This window comes from Schistocerca americana, chromosome 10, assembly GCF_021461395.2.
Source record: "Schistocerca americana isolate TAMUIC-IGC-003095 chromosome 10, iqSchAmer2.1, whole genome shotgun sequence".
NCBI classification, from domain to species: domain Eukaryota; kingdom Metazoa; phylum Arthropoda; class Insecta; order Orthoptera; family Acrididae; genus Schistocerca; species Schistocerca americana.
In genome coordinates this window covers 91,892,947-91,907,994 of record NC_060128.1, presented here as the reverse complement: position 1 = coordinate 91,907,994, position 15,048 = coordinate 91,892,947, and the positions used below count along the sequence as shown (strand labels likewise).

The 15,048-nt window shown below is 41.3% G+C and overlaps 1 protein-coding gene across 3 annotated transcripts in view; it reads right to left on the bottom strand.

The window, feature by feature from the left end:
* The window catches only part of LOC124552572 (ubiquitin carboxyl-terminal hydrolase 29-like), a 389,169-nt gene that overhangs the window by 353,736 nt on the left and 20,385 nt on the right, over window positions 1-15,048 (bottom strand). The window lies entirely within an intron of this gene.

Below are 15,048 nucleotides of genomic sequence, written 5' to 3'. Positions count from 1 at the left end.
ATGCAAATATCAGTACAGAATGGGTATTGAGAAAGCTAAATTAGAATATAATTGCAAATTGGTTTCACAAGCTATTAATAAACCAAAAGAAATGTGGAAAATCATTAATGGCAATCTAGCATTGGGTAGCAAAGAATTTGTATCTAGATCCAAAATTAGTGCTGATAGTTTTAACAGATATTTTGTAAACAGTGAAGATAGTGTAGTTACTAAGATACCTGATAGTAAACATGAACCTAGCTACTATTTGGATGTTGGCTATAAAAACCAAAATGCTATGGAAAATGTGCTTTATTTTGAACACATTTGTGTAGAAGATGTACACTCTGTCATTCTTTCTCTTAGCAAAAGTGATTCACTGGATATTTACAATATCAGCTCTAAAATATTGAAACTTAGTAGTCATAATATAGCAGAGGTTCTCTGTCACATCATAAACTACTGCTTTGATGAAAGTTGTTTCCTTGAAAAATTAAAAGTAGCTGAAGTAATCCCAGTCCACAAAAAAGGTGACAATAATCTGCCTAGCAATTATAGTCCAGTTTCTCTTGTACCACTTTTATCCAAGGTCGCTGAGAAACTAATGAGTATTCAAATAATCAATTTTCTAAATTCTCATCAATTACTTTCAAATAGCCAGTTTGGGTTTCGGAAAAATCTATCAATATGTGATGCTGTTATGAGCTACATATGTAACTGTCTTGAAGCGCCCGCATCTCGTGGTCGTGCGGTAGCGTTCTCGCTTCCCACGCCCGGGTTCCCGGGTTCGATTCCCGGCGGGGTCAGGGATTTTCTCTGCCTCGTGATGGCTGGGTGTTGTGTGCTGTCCTTAGGTTAGTTAGGTTTAAGTAGTTCTAAGTTCTAGGGGACTTATGACCACAGCAGTTGAGTCTCATAGTGCTCAGAGCCATTTGAACCATTTTGTCTTGAAGCAAAAGGAAAAATTTATTGTAAGTACAAAGTTTTCTGATTTATCAAAAGCATTTGACACTGTGTGCCACAACACTCTGCTGCTGAAATTAAAAACTGTAGGTTTCTCAGTCTCTGCTGTTAAAATTATTCAGTCATACTTATCTAATAGATCTCAAACTGTTTACTTCAATAACCAATATTCTAGTTTCTTGCCCGTTAACCATGGTGTTCCTCAAGGGTCAATCTTGGGCCCTCTCTTGTTCATATTATATATGAATGACCTACCTAGCAACGTAATAGATGATACTACAAACTGTTACGTGTATGCAGATGATATCAGTTTAAGTGTTACAGTGCCTACGAACAATAACGTAAGTAACTCTACCTCACTCAAGGTAGATATACTTTCTGACTGGTGCAATGCCAATAGCCTGTCTATGAACATAAATAAAACACAGGAATTAAACATTTCTTATAACAATAGAATCACCTTAGTGACAGTTCCTGTAAAGTATCTTGACATTGTTTTGCAAAATAATTTAGGCTTTCAGGCACATGTGAATTATTTAACACCAAAAATTTCTAAAGGAATATTTATGCTCAGAAAATTACAAGCAACAGTAGATGAGAAAATTTTGCTTTCTGTTTATTATAGTTATATTCACTCTCATTTGACGTATGGGACATTCTTGTGGGGAAATAATTGCTACTCAAAATGCGTATTTACAGCCCAGGAAAAAGCTGTAAGACTGATATGTAAAGTACCACCTAGAACTCACTGTAGAGAATTATTTATTAAACTTAGTATTATGACCTTGCCATGTATATACATATTTCAATGTCTCTTGTACATTAAAAATAACTTGCCTAGTTTTGATCTTAATTCTGATGTACATAGTTATAACACATGACACTGTAATGATGTAAGAAAAGACTACTCCTCATACACCAAAACTCTAAACAGCTTCAAACACACATCTGAAAAACTATTTAATAAACTACCAGAGTCAGTTAAGAGTCTGGAGCTGAAAAAATTAAAGATATTTGTAAGAACTTTATTAATTCAAAATTGTTTTTATACAATGGAAGATTTCTGTGAACATAATTTCTACCATAGATTAATTATTTATGTATTTATTGTCATTGTTGTTTGTACATTTATTGATGTTGCTTATACAAGCTTTACATCCTTGTAAATGTTTTATTTTTGGGCAATAAAAATCAATCAATCAATCAATCAATCATGCGAACCCTATCCTCACAATCCGTGAAGTTTTGTTTCATTTTCCCATCGCCCTCTGGATACTTCTCCTTTTTTGTCAGGCAGTTTATGTATGATCCTTAAAGGCAATGGAGCAGATTACATACAATCAACGGAGTTATTTATTCATTTACCCACACACACACTAAATATGCTTCAGCTAGACATAGAGATGTATTCAGCAGACAAAATGGTACATAACATAGAAGACACACACATGTCAACAAAATTTTTCAACACCCATGTGTGTCATGCAGGTGTGTATTGACTCATTTCGGGTGAAATTAAAATGCCAGTAGGGACGCATAAGAGATGTCTGTGAAGGAGTATAGTGAACATCCACGACTGAAAATCCATCCTGCCATGACTCAAAATCAGAACCAATAATCAAATTCACATCATCATGTTATGTGCAGAAGGCTTGTCAACCAGGGAAGTTGCTCGATGTGCACACCGGAGTCAAAGTGATGCATATCAAACGAATTCGCAGTTGTAATGACAACCATCAGCTGTAGAATGGAATGACGACAATGAAAATTTGTGCCAGACCGGGAAAGTCGCTTGCCCGGTATCGGCAGATAAATACAATATTGCAGTGCCTGTGTTATTCTGATCACGATGCAAAGTTCCTTGGGCATGCATGCATGTCCATGTGCCAATACCGGGTAAGTGACTTTCACATACAATGTCTGACCTGTACGGGAATATACACAATGGACGTACGAGTACAGGTCATAAACACATGGTTGATGACATATGGAAGTTTGGATCAGGCCGTTGAGTCATGCACGGATAGCCAAATGATCATGGTAAATTCATCGTAAGTGGGAAATCTGGGCTAGAGTCCCAGTCCGATACAAATTTTCATTGTCATCATTCCATTCTACAACTGACAGTTCTCCTTATTCCATAATGGCTGTAGTCGGCATAGTGCTTGCTCCTTAGAACTTTGCTTCGTAATCAGAATAACACAAGCACTGCAATATCGTATCAAAGTGATGTGGTGTGATGCGTACATGGAACTGGGTCCAGTCGATAGTATTGAGGACTTCGATCGATATCTGCAATTTTTGAGTCAAAGGAACTGTGGGATGAGTGCTACACAGAACTGAATTTGGCATTCGAAGAGGCTACAGGATGTCATGATCGAATCAAATGGAGATGATTGCATGGTGCAAATCTCCATTCCTGAGGACCATACACCACAACACCATGGACTCAGATGGGCAATAAATCATGTAAAATGGATGCCAAAGGATTGGTGACGACACCAATCCTTGTTTATAGACGACAGTGGGATCTGTTTCTGTCTGATAATTGCAGACAATGTGTTTGGAGACAACACGCTAATATCAAACTTCAGCACTGTGTCCCACATGCGCACCGTGGTGGTGGTGGTGGTGGTGGTGGTGGTGGTGGTGGTGGTAGTACAGGGAGGACTTTCTGCAACCAATAGTAGATCTGTATCACCAAAATTTTAGTGATGATTTACTCGTGATTGATGATAACTCACTTGCTCATTGTGCTGTTCTCGTTAACGCGTTCCTTCAGTATACCAGGCCTGTCTGCCCTCAGGCATGAACCCAATCGAACATATGGAGAATTGATTGAAACAAGCTGTTTTTGTATGTCAACAATGACGACGTACTTTGTGCAACTTACACAGAAGCGTCATTGAAGAGTGGGACAATTTGATGATATTATTGACGGTATGCCATGATGTATTCAAGCTTGCATCAATGTAGGGGGGACTTCACGCCCATACTGACATTGCTCAGAAGTGCTGTGAAAAAATTTCCACAGGAAACAGACAATTTTGTCACTGTGTTGTGGTGTTCTTCAGTCCAAAGACTGGTTACATGCATCTCTCCGTGCTACTCTATCCTCTGCAAACCTCTTCATCTCCAAATAACTATTGCAACCTACATCCTTCGGAATCTGCTTACTGTACTCATCTCTTGGTCTCCCTCTATGATTTTACTAACCCTCACACTTCCCTCCAGTACGAAACTGCTGATCCCTAGATATCTCAGAATATCTATTATCAGCTGATCCCTTCTTCTAGTTGGGCTGTGGCACAAGTTTCTGTCCTCCCCAATTCTATTCTATTCCTCCTCACTAGTTACAAGATTTACTCCACTGATATTCACCATTTTCACTTTCACACATGGGGACACTTCACATAAATACTTTAAGAAAATGCTTCCTGGTACTTAAATCTCTATTCTATTAACAAATTTCTCTTCTACAGTAACGCTTTTCTTGCCATTGCCAATCTACAGTTTATATCCTCTCTATTTCCGCCATCATCAGTTATTTTGCTGCCCAAATAACAAAACTCACTTCTAAATCTAATTCCCTCAACACCACCAGATTTAATTTGACTACATTCCATTATCCTCATTTTGCTTTTGTTGGCGTTCGTCTAGTATTCTCTTTTCACAACACTGTCAATTGTGTTCAACTGAGCGGTCCATTCGGCATGTTGTTGGGCCCATCTGTACTGCACTGCATGGTGTCATGGTTGCAAAGATGGACCTCGCCACGGATGTTGGGAGTGAAGTTGCGCATCATGCAGCCTCTTGCGCACAGTTTGAGTCTTAACACGACGTCCTGTGGCTGCACGAAAAGCATTATTCAACATGGTAACATTGCTGTCAGGGTTCCACTGAACCATAATCCGTAGGTAGCGATCATCCACTGCAGTAGTAGCCCTTGGGCAGCCTGAGCGAGGCATTTCATTTACAGTGCTTGTCTCTCTGTATCTCCTCCATGTCTGAACAACATCGCTTTGGATCACTCCGAGATGCCTGGACACTTCCCTTGTTGAGAGCCCTTCCTGGCACAAAGTAACAATGGTGATGCGATCAAACTGCGGTATTGACCATCTAGGCATGGTTGAACTACAGACAACACAAGCCGTGTACCTTCTTCTTGGTGGAATGACTGGAACTGATTGGCTGTCGGACCCCCTCCATCTAATAGGTGCTGCTCATGTATGGTTGTTTACATCTTTGGGCGGGTTTAGTGGCATCTCTGAGCAGTCATAGGGACTGTGCCTGTGATATAATATCAACAGTCAATGTCTATCTTCAGGATTTCTGAGAACGGGGGGTGATGAAAAACTTTTTTTTATGCGTGTATGTGTGTTGTAAGCATCACAATTAACACAATTGGTTAGTTCAGAAAACCCCACAGTCAGAAGTTACACGGATTAAGATCATATGATCTTGACAGCCGAGCTGTAGGGAAATGATGGCTGAAAATTCTAGCGTTTCAGAAATGCTTCTGTAGCAGCCACTTACTGTGTGTGAAATGTGCAGAGGAGCACCGTCTTCTGTAAAAGTTATCCTACCGACACATTTAGGCTGGTGAAGGGATGGCATGATGCTAGTGCGCAAAAGACTTTCATAGCGTTCACCAAAGCCCTGATGAAGGATGTGTTTCAGTTGTTCCAGTCTAGGGTGGTACCAGGTGATGAAAGGTGCACTCCTTTGTATCTGGTTCTTGGGGTCAGTGGGAAGGTTGCGGGTATGTGGGGATATGACACAAGAAATCATGTGAATGCCTTTGTGAGACCCCCAGCATACATTGATACAAAATTAAACATATTCAGATAGATGTACTCATTAAACAGATATACGTAACATCAGGCATACATGGAGTCGAACTGGTGGTTTCATTTGGGTGGAACTACTGAATTTTGTGGGTTTGTCAAGTCAGTTCTCAATTTTGAAAATACAGGATCATGCAGATAAAAGTAGCCCATGTAAGTATAATGTATAATGAAATGCAGTGAAATTACAGAAATGAAGAGTTGTAATCAACTTACTATTTATTTACAATGAAAAATACAGGGAAAATACATTTACAGAAGATGCTGAAAGTGACCCCCTGCAACATCAATAAACAGCTGTTTACATCTAAGTTTATTCAGACACACCAGGCATTGAGTTCAGATATCAATGGTGGCAACTTCATGGCTGTTTTTGTTTCATTTCCTTTATTGTGTATGGATTTGTTTCATAGACCTTGCTCTTCAAGTGTCTCCACAAGAAAAAATCACATGTTGCTAGATCCAGGAAATATGATAGCCATAAATGTTTGCTGACAGTTCTTTCCTCAGTAAAGACATCATGGACTTGTCCCAGGGATACTTTAGACATGTGGCATGTTGCCACATCTTGTTGGAAGAAGCAACATTGTCTTTCATATTCAGTGAGCTGAACACAAAATGTATCAAAAATTTCCATATATGCAATCATGTTGAGGGTAGTGTCAATAAATGTGGGTCCAATGATGCACATTCCCATTTCACTGCACTAAATGCTGATTTTTCATCATGGAGTGCAGAACTCCAGGCTCTACGTTCCCGGCAAACAAAGGATCTACCACTGTAGTACTTGACCGAAAGGAATATGTTAATGAAGGTCTACGACAGCTGTCTGACACCTCTATGTACAGTCCTTTTCCTTCACCCTTCTTCCTTCCCCTTCAACCCTTCTGCCTGAAGGGTTTCTTGGGAGCTGTTGAACAATTTGTTTGATTCACTGATATCTTTCATGCCATTGATAAAGATTATGGTATCATCTACATATCCGCAACAGTAAATGATGTTTTGGAGGGGGTGATTGCTGAAATTCAGAACTTTGTCTTCTAATTTTTTTATGAATATTTCAGCTAACAATCCAGAATGATTTGATCCCATTGCTAGACCATCTGTTTGTAGAGTTTATTGTCTAATTTGAGATAGTTGTGTGAGAATGTGAATTCCAATATGTCCAATAGTTCAGTAGAACTTAGTGGAAGGGATTTTTTTGTGTGTTTTTGTTGGTTTGTATTAATTGTCTGTAGTGTAGGATCCACTGGTTCATAGGAATACATGTTTGCATGTCAACAAGGCACATGTTGCTCCACTGGGAACTTTTATGTTTTTGACAGCCTGTGTGAATTCTGCCGTGTTTCTAACTGTTGTTCTACTATTATTGAATGTGTGTGTTTCTTTAATAAAGTCACACAGAAGAGGAAACTAACTAATCTTATCAAACAACAGTTATCTTCCAAACTGTAAGAAAACAGCTGAAGAAACATACATTTTACACAACTTTCCTCATCAATACTGTCATAATATACACTACAGAAGAAGAGACTCTTTGTGCAATTTTGTCACATGATGACATGATGGAGACCGTGGTGGTTGTTTGAAGACAAATGTTGATGGTGTTAGGAGAGCAACCAGCCTCAAATTTACTTTCAATTCCTTTATTCAAAGGAAACTTATCGGTTTCGAATTGTTGTGATTCATTCTCAGACGGTTTACACGCTTTCTCTATGACTCTACTCAGCAAAAGATTAAAAAACAACATTCAAGCTCCGATGGACCAAGAGAAGTTCATCACACAGATTGCAGCCATCACCTTTGAGAGCAAACAAATTACAACCATCACCTTCGAGAAGCAACATGGCAGAATAGCAACCTGCCACAAAATCTCCCAGCATAAAAGAAAAGAGAATGGGGCCTCACATATACCTTAAAGACTAATAGCTAAAGATACAACAGCCAGGATACATAAAGAGATTAAACACCTCCCAAATAACAAACATCTCTCAAATAACATAAACTTCCTACTCACAATTCATGATGCTAGAAATGTTGTAGCAATAAGCATACAAGCATGTTGCATTAAGTCAGAACCAAAATGAGACTCCAATCAGGCCTGTAATGAACTGTAGGAGCAGCCCAGCATTCAAATTCAACAAAAGGTTCTTCACAAATCTTGAAGAAACGTACACATTCAACAATATCAGAACACTTAGAAACACAGCAGAATTCACACAACATGTTAAAAAAATACAAGTTCCTGAAGAAGCCACACTTGCCTCATTTGACAAACAAAACATTTATTTCTCTGAACCGATACATCCTACACCACAGACAATGTCAACCTACAAAAGCACAAAAAAAGAAATAGTTTCTACTCACGTTACGGAATTAATGGACCTGATGGCTTAGGAATGAGATCAAACTATTACTACTGCTACTAGATACAGGGTGACAATTATTCACCTATATGAAATAAAACCGTCATAACTTCTAAATTGTTTGCATTAGACATTCAAACTGCACGGTTGGGCAAGATGGGAATTTGTATGCGCATGCATGGTTTGGTTTAGTGACAGAGCCCACTTTCATTTGGATGGGTTCATCAATAAGCAACATTGGCGCATTGGTGTGGGGGGGGACTGACAATCCGCATTTCGTGATCGAGAGGTTTCTTCACCCTCAGCCGGTGACTGTGTGGTGTGCAACATCCAGTCATGAAATAATTGGGGTGATGCTCCTTGATGGCACGGTGACTGCTGAACAGTACATGAATATTTGTAAGATGATTTCATCCCCATTATTCAAAGTGACCCTGATTTTGACGTGTCGTTCATGTAAGATGGAGCTCAACCCCATTGAAGCAGGAGAGTGATGTCCTGGAGGAGTACTTTGGGTACCCAGAAGTCACTAGCATGGGCCTCGATTGGCTGCCATATTCTCCAGATCTGAACACATTGACTCCTTTTCTTGGGGTTATATTACGGACAATGTGTACAACAATAACCCCAAAACCGTTGCTACGCTGAAAATAGTCATAGAGGTGATCACTCATAGTATCAATGTTTTGACACTTCAGTGGGTCATGCAGAATTTCACTATTCATCTGTGCCATACCATCACTGTGGTGTGCGTACTGTAAGACCTTTCGTACACACACCATCAGATTATTTGACTTGTCGCTCTAACGAAGTAGGCGAGTGTCAGCAATATGTCTCGTAGTCTTATCGTGGCGTGTTTATCTTCTGCCGTTAGGTCAGACGATAGAAATGCCACTTGCACGCTTAGAGTAGCAGATTGACGGTGACCAACTTTAAACAGAACTTGATTAATTTTCACACACATTTATTAAAATAATAAAAAGCATAGATAGTACGTAACTTGATTCTGGATGCTGTTTACAATTGACAATCTGAAGTTCCTTTGGTCTTGGTACGTTAATCTTATTCTCACATATCTCTGATACTTGACACAGTGTCTACACATTTATCTTCATGGCTACGTACAGGAATATGGTAATCTTATTAGGCGCAGACTGAAACTTGACTACAGACTAATGCAGACTGACTAATCGGAGGTCTGTACACTCGTTATAATACCTCGCACGTTCAGGTATCACTGCGCGAGTGAGATCTACGTTCTACGTTAGCAGCAATCTCATTGGCTGCGTTACATATTAATACGCGGATCGGCAGAAACAGAATTTGGTCCGTCTCTAAGGCAGCGGAGACGGACGAGCGCTGCGCCTGCGCTGTTGTGCTTAGCGGGGCGCGCTCTAGTGGGAAAGTTGTGTACGCGCTGACTACGCGGAACCATGTACACAACAATCACCAATGATGGCAGACTGATCGAACATGTCATAACCTACATGCGAGTATCCGTAGCGTAATATGCATGTTGAATAAAGCATGTGTACACCATAGTGTGTAACTAATTTATGGTTTTTTTCATATAGTTCAATAATTGTCATCCTGTATGTACAGGGTGTATAGCCTACGTGGACGAGGAAAAAAAAAATTCGCGAATTTCCCGGTTAGAAATACACTTTCTCCCGGATTAAAATACACTTTTTCCGTGTTCAGTAACAGTATACTTCCTCGGAACCGTAAAACTTATCAATCCTTTCGATGGTTGGGGTTTTAACACCGGCGTAGAATTTCCTGGCACTTTAGAAAACGAAGCTCAGGGGAAAAAACACGTTTTGGAAAGACGTCTGATGTGCAGCAAGATGTATACCGCATATTTTCGTATTATGAAAATATAAATTTGAATTCCTCCAAACACCGCATGTTATTTTCCGAAGGATTGAAATGGAGTTTGCGATGCGGTTTTGTAAGCCAGTCGTGGCTCATGTCAAGCGATAGCTCCAGCCGATGACAGCGGATATTCAGAGCATATGACATGTGACAGTCAGCCAATACCAACATCACTGTTAAGCAGCGCGACCACACAAATAGGTAAAGGTAATGGTTTAAATTAATATACACAGTGTTGCTACAAGAAAAGAAAAAGCTTTCACGTATAATATTGGTCTCTAAGATCAATAAGCTGCAAGAGAAGCTAAGCTTTCATACATAATGTTGATCTTTTTTGCGCGCGTTACACTAATGTGCCACTAAAATTTTTAACAACGAAATAAATGTCTGATCATCTGGGCTTTAAAATTATGTAAATGGCCGTCCTCAAAGATCTGATTTTTGAATGAGAGTCAAACACTCTGTAATTTAAGAAATTCATCGGACATTTGGGAAGGGAGTTCTTTTTTTTTTTTATATATATATATATATATATATAAGGAAATTTACTTTGAAAGTAACGCTTTTCAAACAACCATTCGGAATCATACAATGAAGGCTTTCATGACCGGATGGTACTGTTGTACGCCGGAACATCTGGATACGGAACTGAATCATCTGAAACAGGCCTTCGAAAAGAATGGGTACTCAAACAAAGAAATTAAAAGAGTTTTAAGACCTAATTACAGCAGGCCAAAGGACAAGGATGGTACACAACAATGGAAGAACACGGTGTCTTTACCTGTCATTAGTAAGGTTACAGATCGATTCGGCAAAATTTTGCTGAAACATAAAGTGAAATCTGTATTCAGACCTACCTGAAAAATAGGACAAGTACTTCGTTCTGTTGAAGATAGAAGGCCACCATTATCATCTAGCGGTTTGTATAAAATTCCGTGTACCTGTGGCAAGGTCTATCTTGGTACTACGAAAAGAAGTGTGAATACGAGGGTAAAGGAGCATAAAAGTCTTTGCCGACTGGGTAAAGTAGATAAATCGGCCGTTGCGGAACATGCACTTCAGTACGGTCACCATGTAGTTAAGCTTTCGGAAACTACAGTTTTAAGTGCTACCACGAACTATTATCCACGACTGTATAGGGAGGCTATTGAAATTGATAAACATGAAGATAATTTTAATAGAAAAGAAGAGGCCTTGAAATTAAGCGAGATATCGACAGTGGCGTTACAGACTCGATAAGTGATTTTTATCTATGATGGACTATTATCGATAGTTACATTTTATCTTTGACTAGTTTACTCTCTGCTGCTATGTGAAAGCTAGACCACGCCCACTTTCCTAGGTATTTAGGCCGCTCTCTGACGCCCGACTCGTACAGGGCAAACAATCGACACGACATGGTATCCAGGCAGGACTACCCCAAGGAAGCATCCTAGGGCCCTTACTGTTTAACCTCTACATTAACGAACTCCCAGCTACACACAACACGACGGTAGCAAACTACGCGGATGACACCGCCATCCTTGCGCAAGATTGGAAGCCGTCTAACATTAATTCACGACTACAGACTGCACTCACAAGGGAACCTCCCCATCACACTCCCCTCAGATTTAGTTATAAGTTGGCACAGTGGATAGGCCTTGAAAAAATGAACACAGATCAATCGAGAAAACAGGAAGAAGTTGTGTGGAACTATGAAAAAAATAAGCAAAATATACAAACTGAGTAGTCCATGCGCAAGATACGCAACAGCAAGGTGAGTTTGAGCTCATGAGCGCCGTGGTCCCGTGGTTAGCGTGAGCAGCTGCGGAATGAGAGGTCCTTGGTTCAAGTCTTCCCTCGAGTGAAAAGTTTAATTTTCCATTTTCAGACGATTATCAAAGTTTAGGCACTCACACATAATCAACTTCTCTCTCCAAAGTTCCAGGACATGTTCAGATTTGCTTGGACATATGCAGGATTTAACGTTCTACACACGGAAAAATTTGAAAACGTTAAAAACATATGTTTTGACAGAGCACAGGGAAAACTGTGCGACTGTGAAACTGTTGCATTCATTTGTTGCAGTTTATGTGGCAAACTCTTACGTTTTCATCACTTTTTTGGGAGTGATTATCACATCCACAAGAAAAGCTAAATCGGGCAAGGTAGAAGAATCTTTTTACCCATTCGCCAAGTGTACAAGTTAGGTGGGTCGCCAAAATATTCCTGTCGTGACGCACATGCCGTCACCAGTGTCGTATAGAATATATCAGACGTGTTTTCCTGTGGAGGAATCAGTTAACCTATGACCTTGCGATCAAATGTTTTCGGTTCCCATTGGAGAGGCACGTCCTTTTGTCTACTAATCGCACGGTTTTGCGGTGCGGTCACAAACACAGACACTAAACTTACTACAGTGAACAGAGACGTCAATGAACGAACGGACAGATCATAACCTTGCGAAAATAAAGAAAGTAAAATTTTCACTCGAGGGAAGACTTGAACCAAGGACCTCTCGTTCTGCAGCTGCTCACGCTAACCACGGGACCACGGCGCTCATGATCACTAATTATCCTTGCTGTTGCCTATCTTGCGCATGAACTACTCAGTTTGTATATTTTGCTTATTTTTTTCATAGTTCCACACAACTTCTTCCTGTTTTCTCGATTGATCTGTGTTCAGTTTTTCAAGGCCTATCCACTGTGCCAACTTATAACTAAATCTGAGGTGGGTGCGATGGGGAGGTTCCCTTGTCAGAACGGCGGAGCCTTGGCTGGTGAAATGGCGTGTTAGAGTAAACGTCGACAAGTGCGAGGCCGTTCTGTTCGCTAAAAGACCGAAGCAGCTGCGCAAACATCAGCACTGCAACCCAATAACACTACACACACGCCCAATACGTTTCCGCGAGAAGGTCAAATACCTCGGTGTCTGGCTGGACAGGAAACTACTCTGGGGGGGACCACATTCAACACGTGACCAACAAAGCTAACGCGAGGCTCAAACAACTCTACCCTATGCTTAACAGGCGAAGCACACTGAACAGGAGGGTGTCTAGGTCCACGTACATGACACTTAATCGATCCCTGATGACGTACGCAGCCCCTGTCTGGGGATACGCTGCGCCAAGTCGCCTGCGCCGTCTGCAGCTCATACAGAACAAAGTACTCAAAATCATAAGCAACGCTCCGCGCTACACACGCATCGGGGACCTTCGCCGGGAATACCGGCTAGATACTATCTTGCAGGTATTCCAAAAACTCTCCACACGACTGTACAATAACACGAGGCACTCGCGCAACCCGTTTATCCTTTCTCTGGGTAACACCGACCACAACCATAGATGGAAGCATAACAGACCAAAGACACTACTGGCTAGGAACTGAACATCTATGGTCCATAGAACGCTAACACGACAGAACTGGCGAGCCGCTGCAACACAGCTATTACTGGCAACCCCAGATGTTCGACCAGCCGAAAAACAGGCAACCGCAGGGAAACCGTACTGTACACAGCACGCAAACCAATCACACACACCCTCTACACCGTCTGTGAGCCGATCTATGACCGATCGCCCACTAATGTACGAGGGTTGTTTTTTAAGTAAGGGCCGTTCGCGCGTGTAGTCCCGTAGTTCGCGCGGACGCCGCAACAAGCCACCGCGCCACTTGCCGGCATCCTTCCCGTTCACACTGATGCAAGTTGCAGCTCTGTAGCTGACGTGTACGCATCGCTGTGCTACTTTATAATGTTTACGATAATTGAATCGCCCGCCGCGTGTGAGATACGGGCAGTGATACGTTTTTCCACCGCGAGAAGCCTATCAGCTGCAGAAATTCATCGTCAGTTAACAGAAGTTTATGGCTAGAATGCAATGAGTGAAGGTAAAGTGCGTCAATGGGTTAGAGAGTTTAAAAATGGCCGTCAAAACGTCCATGACGAAGAACGCTCAGGCCGGCCCTCTGTGATCACTGATGATTTGGTGGCTGCAGTCGAAACAAAGATTCGTGAGGACAGAACATTCACAATTTCCACTCTTTCTTTGGAATTTACACAAGTTTCAAGATCAGTTTTGTACAAAATTGTGTCTGAAAACCTAAACTTTAAGAAACTGTGTTCTCGGTGGGTACCCAGACTCCTCACAGAGGACCAGAAAGGGAAGAGATTGGCCACTTCATTGGACTTTTTAAATCGTTACGAGGAAGAAGGGGATGACATGTCGAGTCAAATTGTCACTGGAGATGAAACATGGGTATCCCATATCACTCCCAAAAGCAAGCGACAATCGATGGAATGGCGACACACAACCTCACCCGTCAAGGTCAAAGCCAAACAGACGCTATCAAAGCGCAATATTATGGCCACTGCGTTCTGGGACCGGCGCGGTGTTTTGCTAGTGGACTTTATGCCACGAGGAACGACAATCAACTCAGATGCCTACTGAGGAACTGTAAAGAAGCTCCACAGAGCAATTCAAAACAAAAGGCGCGGCATGCTGACAAAAGGAGTTTTGCTCCTGCACGATAACGCTAGGCCACACACCTCTCAAAAGACTCGGGATTTGATTGATTCTTTTGGCTGGGAAGTTTTGGGCCGTGCACCATACAGCCCCGACCTTGCTCCTAGCAATTTTCACCTTTTCCGGTACCTGAAACACCATCTTGGCGGGCAGCGCTTCAATGACGACGACGAAGTGAAAGCGGCCGTGAACTCTTGGCTGTCGGAGCAGGCGGCCGAATTCTTTGAAGAGGGAATTAAAAACTTAGTTGTACGGTATGACAAGTGCTTAAATAAACAAGGCAACTATGTAGAAAAATAGGTAAAAGTGTGTAGAATCAGAAAATAAGTTTTTTTTTACAAAAGTATTTGTATCTTTTTTTTAAATAAAAACGGCCCTTACTTAAGAAACAACCCTCGTACAGCGACCTTGAACTGTTGCAGGGACGCAGCAACTGCAGCAAGCCCCGCAACGACCTCCAGCAACGACAAAGGTAACGATGCACGATACCTCGCACTAACATAACCACGCCTTGCGTGCA